The sequence below is a fragment of the Puma concolor genome, chromosome D1 (assembly GCF_028749965.1).
Source record: "Puma concolor isolate L17-30 chromosome D1, mPumCon1.1.hap2, whole genome shotgun sequence".
In the NCBI taxonomy this organism is placed as follows: domain Eukaryota; kingdom Metazoa; phylum Chordata; class Mammalia; order Carnivora; family Felidae; genus Puma; species Puma concolor.
Genome location: NC_141676.1, coordinates 104,536,603 through 104,546,699, shown reverse-complemented (window position 1 = coordinate 104,546,699; position 10,097 = coordinate 104,536,603). Strand labels below are relative to the sequence as shown.

General features: G+C 44.2%; 1 long non-coding RNA gene across 1 annotated transcript; it reads right to left on the bottom strand.

The window, feature by feature from the left end:
- Nucleotides 1–4,709: 4,709 nt before the first annotated feature.
- On the bottom strand, nt 4,710–8,760 carry LOC147576962 (uncharacterized). Its single transcript, XR_015240591.1, has 2 exons — nt 8,675–8,760; nt 4,710–5,215 (listed from the first exon to the last, which is right to left on the bottom strand). It is a non-coding gene; the product is annotated as an uncharacterized LOC147576962 (long non-coding RNA).
- Between the last annotated feature and the right edge of the window lie 1,337 nt (nt 8,761–10,097).

The following is a 10,097-nucleotide window of genomic DNA, read 5'->3' as shown; positions in this document are numbered from 1 at the left end:
AAGTATGTATTTTAAGAAAGATCTTTGATCTGCTATCTAATCAATGATGGATTGTGACAATGAAAACCAAACCACTCTCTTGCTCACATTTGAGGGCTGTAATTAAGCACAATTCTAAGTAATGATTACTTTCTTGAGGGAATTTCCTGTGGTTTTATTTGAGTGCCGACAGACCAGCTTCTGAGGAGTTTAAGACCTTGGATATGCCATCACTGAGTCAAGCCCTGCACCCCATTTGTTTCCCCAGTCACCTAAAGGTCATCACATTGCCAGGCAATTCATCGATTCCTGAATTGTCAGTCCTTTCTACCAACTAACTCTTATTTGGTTTCTGTTTGCTTGATTTCTTAAGCTAAGACCACTGATAAACCAAAAATGGCTCCAAAACAGCAGATTCCATGAAATACACAGAGACATGGCCGCCTATTTACTCCCTGTCTTTCCAGTATATCTTTCATCATCTGTAAATGGTGATGGAACACTTTATCTGTGATCTGAACTGTCCTATTAATAAGTGACCAAAAGGATTAGCCACGTTTTTGTAGTCTGATGTCTCCTATACCATAATAATGACAGGAACAAGTCTTCCTTCTGCCAACAGACCACATCTGTTTGAACTCTTCCTTCTGTGTGGTCCACGCAGATCACTGTGCCTGGTGTGGAAGAAGTCCTTCGGGAGCACATTCCCAGATCTAGGGGAAAGCCCGATGCCATGCAGAACTCTCTTTGCGATTTACCAGTTGCTGGAGTAGCTCCCTTCCCCATGAAGAAGCTGGTGCTTAGGGACAAGCAATGTTTGTGTTCTCTGTCACAATATCACACCCTGGTGGGTGTGATGTCTGCCACTAATTTGCAGATTTGTCTTTCCCTGCAAGGCTTGATTTTCTGAGGTTATGTGATGCATCCTAGATTTGATGTCGACAATTCAGCTGAGCTACCAGTAGGCAAAGGTGGTCTAGACCAGGACTTAGCAAACTTCTTCTGCAAAGAGGGATAGTAAATATTTTCAGCTTTGTGGGATATATGGTTTCTCTTACAACTACTCAGTTCTGCCATTGTAGCGCAAAAGTGTCTACAGATAATGAGTGTGGCTGTGTTGCAATTAATTTTATTTACAAGAATAGGCAGTGGGCTAAATCTGGCCCCTGGTATACATACAACATGTCAGTCCCCGCTCTATAAGAGTTGTCTCTAAGTTTTTTAATTGTGTATGCTATCCATTAAAACAAAACACTTTTAAGTTTATATCCCCTACAGCATTCATATGAATAGAACTTAAAAAAAAATCAATATAGGGGCATCTGGGTGGCTCAGTCGATTGAGTGCCCAGCTTCAGGTCAGATCATGATCTCAGGGTTCAGAGTTCAAGCCCCATCTGGCTCAATGCTACCAGTGTGGACCTTGCTTCAGATTTTATGTCCTCTCTTGCTGTCCCTCCCCTGCTTGCACTCTCTCTCTCTCTCTCTCTCAAAATTAAAAATAAACATTAGGGGCGCCTGGGTGGCTCAGTCGATTGAGTGGCCGGCTTCGGCTCAGGTCATGATCTCGCGATCCGTGAGTTCGAGCCCCGCGTAGGACTCTGTGCTGACCACTCAGAGCCTGGAGCCTGCTTCTGATTCTGTGTCTCCCTCTCTCTCTGCTCCTCCCCCACTCATGCTCTGTCTCTGTCTCTCTCTCTCTCTCTCCCTCAAAAATAAATTAAAACATTAAAAAAATTTTTTTTTAAATAAACATTAAAAAATGTGATAGAGGGGCGCCTGGGTGGCGCAGTCGGTTAAGCGTCCGACTTCAGCCAGGTCACGATCTCGCGGTCCGTGAGTTCGAGCCCCGCGTCAGGTTCTGGGCTGATGGCTCAGAGCCTGGAGCCTGTTTCCGATTCTGTGTCTCCCTCTCTCTCTGCCCCTCCCCCGTTCATGCTCTGTCTCTCTCTGTCCCAAAAATAAAAAAATAAAAAAAACATTGAAAAAAAAAAAAAATAAAAAATGTGATAGAGATGCTATAATGCTTTCAAGTATAATTTTTATTATAACTTCTTATTATCACTACTTAAGAGTTAAGAAGCAAAAGATTTAAGATTTTTAAGATTTAAGATTTAAAAGTGCAATACATACCATGGTCTAGTTTCCCAGTTAGTGACAGTGGATTTAAACTCCTAATTCAAACAGTCTTCTTGATAATTTCAAAATTTTTTGGCTAACTTGTTAGACCCAACTACATCTTAGTCTTATCTTGTAATGTTGCTGGCAAAGAATTCAAACTATGTCATATTTTAACAGACTCATATTGTTTGCTCTGTACTAGGCACTGTCCTGAGTGTTTAAAAAATATTAACATATTTAATTTTCATAAAAACCCTGTTGGGTGTGTACTCTCATTACCCCCTTTTCACATGTTTGAAACTGAAACATAGAGAGGTTAGGTAACTTGCTCAAAGCTACGCGATTCTAGGTGGCTGGCCCCAGAATCCTTATTCCTATCTACTGAACTCACCTGCCTCTCCCACTTTCTCCTATGCCCTTCTACTTTTAGTACTGCAAGCAAAATTCAGTCTACGCTTTCTTTTCAGGGGTATTTTAAGTTCCTTGTCTATTTAGGGTAAGCAACTTAAGGGAAAACTAGGTAATGTGGTCACTGTTATGGGCTACACACTGAGTTCCCCCAATACAGTCAAGTCCTACCCCCCAGTATGTATAAATGTAAACCTCTTTGGAAATTGGGCCATTGTAGATGTATTTAGTTAAGGAAAGGCCATGCTGGAGTAGGGTGGGTCCTTATTCCAATAGTCTGGGGTCCTTAGAAGAGAAGGGACACAGACACACCGGGAGAAGAGAGCTGGTGACAATGGAGGTGGAGATTGAAGCGATGAAGCTACCAGCCAAGAGACAGAAGGGCTGCCAACAAGGAAGAGAATCTGGAAGAGGCAAAGAAGGGTCAGAGGCAGCATGACCCTGCTGACATTTTGATTTTGGATTTTAGCCAGCAGAAGTATGAGACAATAAATCTCTGTTGTGTCAAGCCACCTAGCTTGTGGCTTTGTTACGGCAGCCCTAGGAAATGGATACTCTCATCATGTCCGAAACTAATGGAATGTCCCCTTTGTGCACCAGTAACCCAACGTGCCGCTTCTCCGAAGTTCTTTTCTCAAGTAATAGCATTTTAGTTTACAATCTTCTCGATCATACAAGCTAGAAACTTGAATTTATTACACTCATCTTCATCCTTCACACCATATGAGCCACCAAATTGTGTTAACTCTATCCCCTCCTTCAACTTAACATCTTGGCCATTATATCAACTTCCAGAGCAATTTTTTTCTTCACTTTTTTTTTGAGAGAGAGAGAGAGAGAGAGAGAGAGAGAGAGAGAGAGAGAATCCCAAGCAGACTCTGCAATGTCAGCACAGAGCCCCATAAGGGGCTCAATCTCATGAACCATGAGATTATGACCTGAGCTGAAATCAAGGATCAGATACTCTACCCACTGAGCCACCCAGGTGCCCCTCTTCACCTTTCTGGATTTTTAAAATTAATTTATTTATTTTGAGAAAAGCAGAGAGAGTGTGAGTGCACTGTTAGCCCAGAGCCTGGTTTGGGCCTCGAACCCATGAAGCTGTGAGACCATGACCTGAGCCGAAACCAAGAGTCAGACCCTTAACTGACTGAGCCACCCAGGTGCCCCTCCTCTTCCCCTTTCTTATATTTCCAATGAATTCTTATACCTGCTACGATGATCTATCTTATTAAAGAACTTACAGTAACAATAGCTACCCTTTACTGAGAGATTCCCTTGCACCTGGAAGTAGGTTAAGCTCTTTCACATGTATTTGACCTTCACATTAGGTGGTGACGACTATCATCTTCATTTTAGGAATGCAAAAAGTGGTGCCCAAGTTTGCGAGTTTATCACATGTCAGAGCTGGAATTTCGAGGCTTACTCACTCTGCCATTCTCCTTGTAATACACCACCGCACCTCCTTAAGATGGGAAATACTGGAATGGCATTCAGGCCAAGCCTAAGCTATGTCTCCAGGCTTATTTCCCTGCACCTTCCTCTACAACCCTCTGCCCCAGGCACACCAGGTGACTCATCATTCCCTGGACATGTGGATTCACTTTCCTGCCCTTATGGCTTTGGCTATGCCTTTCCCTCAGTCTAAACATTCAACACTACCCACAGCCCTTTGCCAATGCTAACCTTACCGATGGCTTCTTTCTCCAGCACACTAAGTCAGAATTACCTGTCCCTTCCACTGGATTGCCTGCTTCGGCAATTTACATGCTAGCTATTTACATGTATCTTTCTCCTGTGGTCTCAGTGGCCTCCATTCAAAGACTAGGTCATTTAATTCTGTCATTGTTTTCATCCCATTTTTATAACAGTGCCTAAGTAACTGTTGGTCTGAATGGCTAATAACGGCAGTAGTAATCATAATGGCAATGTTAGCAAGTCTTTGCTAGCCATTAATACTCAACAGTTTCAGGGGTGCCTGGGTGGCTCAGTCGATTGAGCGTTGGACTTTGCCTGAGGTCATGATCTCACCATCTGTGGGTTTAAGCCCCGTGTTGGGCTCCATGCTAACGACTCAGAGCCTGGAGCCTACTTTAGATTCTGTGTCTCTTTCTCTCTCTCTGCCCTCCCCCACTCGTGTCTGTCTGTCTGTCTCTCTCTCAAAAATAAATAAACATGAAAAAAAATACTCAACAGTTTCAGTCATGTTTAAAAAATACAGTTTTTAAATTAAAAACATTGTAACAGTTTTTCTTTTCCCACAACTGAAATTTCTTAATCTGTTCACCTATTTTGATGGAATATGAGAAGCTTCACTTGAAATACCGATCCATTTCTATCCAGTCTGATGATCTGTGTGATAGATTCATTTATTATGTGGTAACATCAAAATCTGTCCAGTCTTCTGCAGAAATGAAATGCTCCCGAAATTGGGGGGAGGGAGGATGGATATCCAATTTGTTTCCTACTCTGCAGAAGATATTTCCTTCGTTCCTGGATCTTGAAGCAGGTCTGCTCTGAGTGATTTTAGGTCATGTCCCAGCTGGTTTGGACCTAACCTAGGACTCAGTTACATTTCATGATTGGGGATCAAACTCAGTTGAAAACAGTTCATGCACCTCACTGCTTCCACTGTCCCAGCAGCTTAATCCCAGCCTTCAATTATGGTGGAGGCTCAGAGAACTGACATAAGATCAAATTCCATGCTTCTGAGCAAGCGGAAGGAACCCAGAGAAGAAAACAGAGAAGAAACTAAATGAGCCCCATGGGAGATCAACCCTGAGTGGACATTCTGGCAAAATGGCAGAATAACTTTCTGCTTAAATAAGAAACTATTTAGAAGTCAGTTACGTGTGAATGATTAACAAAAATAGTTGTCAGTGCGGGTGCCTTCATAAAGAACAGACTGCAGAAAATGATTGGGAAATAATTAAAACAGTATATCGCACAGAGAAATGTTATTCAAAAAGCCTCTCGGGTTCTTTAATTTTTTTCCAGGCGCGAAAAATATCCCTGTTTCTGCCCATAATTTGAAATATCTAGAATGTTGAATTTATCGACAGAAAGTGTACTTACCATCTAATCAGAGAAATCTTAGAGGGAAAAGAGTACTGTACACATCATAGGTCCCCTAGAGACTCAACTGCTCATAACTCTGCATGAATGGGGGGAAAGTGCCATATTCCCATTAAAGAGCAACACAGTTGGTTAAAGAATGAACAAAAAGCAGCATTTCTTCATTAGTGTCATTGCAGGAAGCTGATGCTCTGAAAGCTGGAGGCCATCAAATGGGATATTGCAGCAATAAAACAGAATGAAAAAATGAAATGCTCCATTCTCTTGTCAATCTCATATGCTTGTCTCTTTCTTGTTAATATACCAGGCGCTACCCTGGTAAGCTAATGCGTATTTCCAGTTTCGTTTTGTGCTTGGTAATTGTGCTATGGGCACTTATTCATTTGACAGAATTTGCTTTAAATGAAGGAAACTGGCAGGTTGGAAGAAAAAAACCCCAATGTTGCCAAATCACCAATTAAGGAAACTGCCAGAGGGCAAACCGGTCCTGAGACTGGTATCTGTAAAGATGATATAATGATATTGCACTGCAAAAGACATTTTGAGGAGCCACTTAATGAAGGACAGAAGAGAGGTGGATTACGGGGCGGCTAAGATCGACGACTGCCAGATTTAAACCACAAAGATAGATACGACAGGGTACAGCCGTTTTTGTCCAAGATTTTGGACCTCTAAACAACAAATATATCCAACTGTGATGCAGTTGACGGGAAGGCTGATTGTTCTTCTGTAAACAGGGGAAAGTTGGACTCATAATCCACTCTCTTTAAAACTCCTTATTCGGAAGGGATGTCACCTTAATCGACAGGAAGGATATGACAATGAAGTCATAATCCTGGACCACCTTCTTGGACCTCGGTCTAGCGAAGGAATAGACACACAGGCCTATGATGCTTCGAAGGATGAAGCAGAATATTCCTCTTTCTCCACTGAGTTACCCGTCGGCCGCCTATAGGTATCAGGGTGGCCTTTCTGTCTCTATGTTCCTCACTCTTCTTCCCTACAGGAAGTATCCTTGATTTGGTTCCATTTCTCCAATTTCCCCCCAGGACCCAGATCCATCTGGCAGTGGGGGTGGGAGATGTGGAGGGTGGTGAAGCGGGGGGGAGGACAGCCCTCAATCCTGAATGTCTGGAATTGCTAAGAGGCTTTTCATTCCTTCACATTCATAAAGACAGGTATTTTCTTTGGTTTTGCTACTGTGATTGCTTCTTAAGGATAAACTTCCATGAGTTATCACATGAACCCCATCCTTATCTCTTTCCTCTGTTTTGCTGAAGATCCCCTTCCAAGAAAGGATACAGGAGGAAAAGATGAGGGAAGAAAGCCCCATCTTGCCCCGGAGGACACACATGGAAATCGTGGGGTGAGCCAAGTCCTGAGAAATTACTGAGAACCTGAGGATAATTTCTGATGAATTACTGAGAACCTCTGCTTTGCGTGGTCACCAGTCCAAAGCTCTCATGTCGTTAACTCTGCTCTATACTAACTAGTTCCCTGATTTGCAAGAGCTGCCCTAAATCACCTAGCCCTTGCCCTGAAATACCAAAAATATCCCTCTGTGATTTCCCTCCCCTGAGAAACCGCTAAGACCGTCAACATGGTACTCCCCTGAATTTCAGGAAGTCTAACTTAGCTTTGCTTGATTGAAAGTTTCTTCTGGCGGCCCTTTTGGGGATTGACAGAACAATTCAATAATTTTCCATAACAACAGATGTCTTGGCTCCTTGGTAATTTCTGTAGTCATGTGGTCTGTGCATAAACACTTCCTTTTTCTTTTAATGTATCTGAGGATAAGACCCAGAAATACAGCAATAGCCATGACTGAAAGGTCATGCATCTTAAAACACTAATAAAGCATTAAAGGAAAGTGTTCATCTGAGCAGTGCCCAGAGACCTGAGGGGGTGGCACTGATATTGTAATAGACGAGTTGAGATTTGGATACAGATAGGAGTGAGGTTTTGTAACCTCACCTGAGTCCCTGGGCTCTATAAGCTAAAGTTCCTCCTAGAAAAAGAGCTTATGTCATGTCAGTGCCTGGGGATCAGATACACACTGAATTGTCTGGCAAACTAGGAGTGGAAGGATGCACTAAGGGAGCCAAACTACAGAGAAGGGCACAAAAGTTCATCGTGAGATGAGAGGACATAGTGAATGAGCATCTGTGTCCAGGGTCAACAGGTATACGCAGCCCTTGGTGCTTGGACCTACCCATGCCCCGTCATCCTGGGGGCACACCACACTCTGGGAAGTATGCACAATGGAAAGAGCCCTCTCACTGGGTTTAGCAACCCCTGGGGCCCAAGAAACCCTGCTGTGGTTGTTCCCCACAGGGAGAGAAACAAAAAAAATGTTTCTCTGGCCCCACCCTTGGCAGATCAGAGGGTTGAGGCACAGAAAACTGGAGCAACAGGGGCTGAGTATTGTAACCTCACAGCACAGGGACCCACCGAGGGGGTGGGCCTGAAACATGAACATATGGAACCCCTTGCCCCACTTCCAGAGACTCCCAGAGGGCTTTGGGGCTACAGTTTTGCAAGGAACCAGGATTATTTTTAGGAGCTATCCAAACAAGAATGAACAAGATTTCGGTATGAATCTTAAGGAACCCCAAGCTTGAGCCCACAGGTTGATGATGCTTGGAGAGATCCGAGTCATATGGTACAAAATCACTGATTTCCTGGAGGAGTCTTGGTGGGAGGGAGGTGGCGGGGGGGGGGGGGGGGGCTGTGCATGCCGATGCAAGAGATGACCGAACATAACTGTTGCAATCTGGACCTCTTTGCCCACTGAATTCTTAATCTCCATAGACTGATCATGCTGGGGAAGCAAGCGGTCAAAAGCAAAAGGTGGTCTAGAATAATAGAAGCCAGTGGGACCTGGAATGAGTATAGGAACACACTTGTGGCCGAGATCCACAACCTGAAATGGCCTGTTAAGAGGGTGTTATCACCATGTAGGATTCTCTATGCCTGCACACATCCACTCCCGTGGGCTGGGGACCCAGGAGGCAGAGCACTTATGACCTCTGTCTCTGCGCCTGAGCGTAGGGAAGAGGAGTTGAACACAGGCTGTGCTATCTTGCATTTACCTCGGTTGGCTCCACATACTGATGTTAATGATCTGTCCCAGGTCTTCCAGGGCAGTGCTCCTTTAAAGGGTCTGCCCTGCCGGCCTGGGAGGATGGTAGGGAAAAGGAAAAGGGCTGAGGAACCATGCCCGTGTTACTGCTCCCATGCTAATCCTCAGCCAGTTGTGTGCCTTTGAATGAGCCCATTTGTCTCCCTTATGTATCTTCTTCGTCGACTATAGAAAAAGGAACTAATCCCTACACTCTGTGTGACACACTCTGCCCTTCTTCTATAGTTCATGGACATGTAGCAAGACACAGTGCTGACAGGCTGTCCTACCTTTCCCCACCTCCTCTGATGAAGATGTGACAAAGTTCTCAACAGTGAAGTGTGATGGGAGTGATGGGTCCAGTTCCCAGTGTGGTTTCTTGAGACCAGACCGGGAGGGGTCATAGGCTTTCCCCTTTCCACTTGCTGCAACCCAGATGAGGTACCCTCTCAAAATTAGAAGAAACAAGATGGAGGGGCATCTGGCTGGCTCTGTGGGTGGAGCACGTGACCCTTGATCTTGGGGTCTTGAGTTAAAGCCTCACGTTGACCATACAGCTTACTTTAAGAAAAAGAAAGAAAGAAAGAAAGAAAGAAAGAAAGAAAGAAAGAAAGAAAGAAAGGGAAAAGAAAGAAAAAAAAAAAGAGAGAAGAAAGTAGATAGAGAGGATCCAGGTCCCTGAATAATTGTGGGGAGAACTGCATGCTGAGCCAGTCTGTTTACATTTACGTGGGGAGGATATAAAGCATCTGGTGTGAGCTATTGCCTTTTGGAGGTTCCAAAGGTTAACCTTATCCAGGTTGGGTATATTTCACCAAACTGTTGGAAGCCAAAGAAAATAGAGGATGTGATATCCCCTTATAAACTAATGTGTCTTACAAGTAGATTATGACTGCCACGTAATTGATTGAGCCATCAGTGGAAGCAACAACTCTGAAAAACTAAACATACTACTGGCAAATGGAATCATCCAGTCTAATCTTACTACACTGAGCAAAGGAAGCAAGGGTGATAGACACACATTGCTCTCTGAGCATCAACCCTCTCTTCCTATTAACAGCTCTTCTCTTTGGGGAGTTTTGGGAGGTGGCCTCCCAAGACATGAAGCCTGAGGGGCCACATCCCCTCTCCCCGCTTCTGCATGTAACCAACCTAACATGAGGATGGCTGGAGTTCATGTCCATCATGCTTCAGAGTGTCAGAGGTGGACTGGACTGTGCCTGGGGCCTGCCCTTTGTTGCCAAGAACCTTGGCTCATGCCCCAGGCGGCTGTCAGCTCTCCACATCTGAGCTCACTCACAGACAGAACTTCAGCAATTAAACAATATCTGTCTCCAGAATCTCCCAGTTCCCTTCATTACAGCCCTTCACGAATCCTCTCAACATCCCTGAGA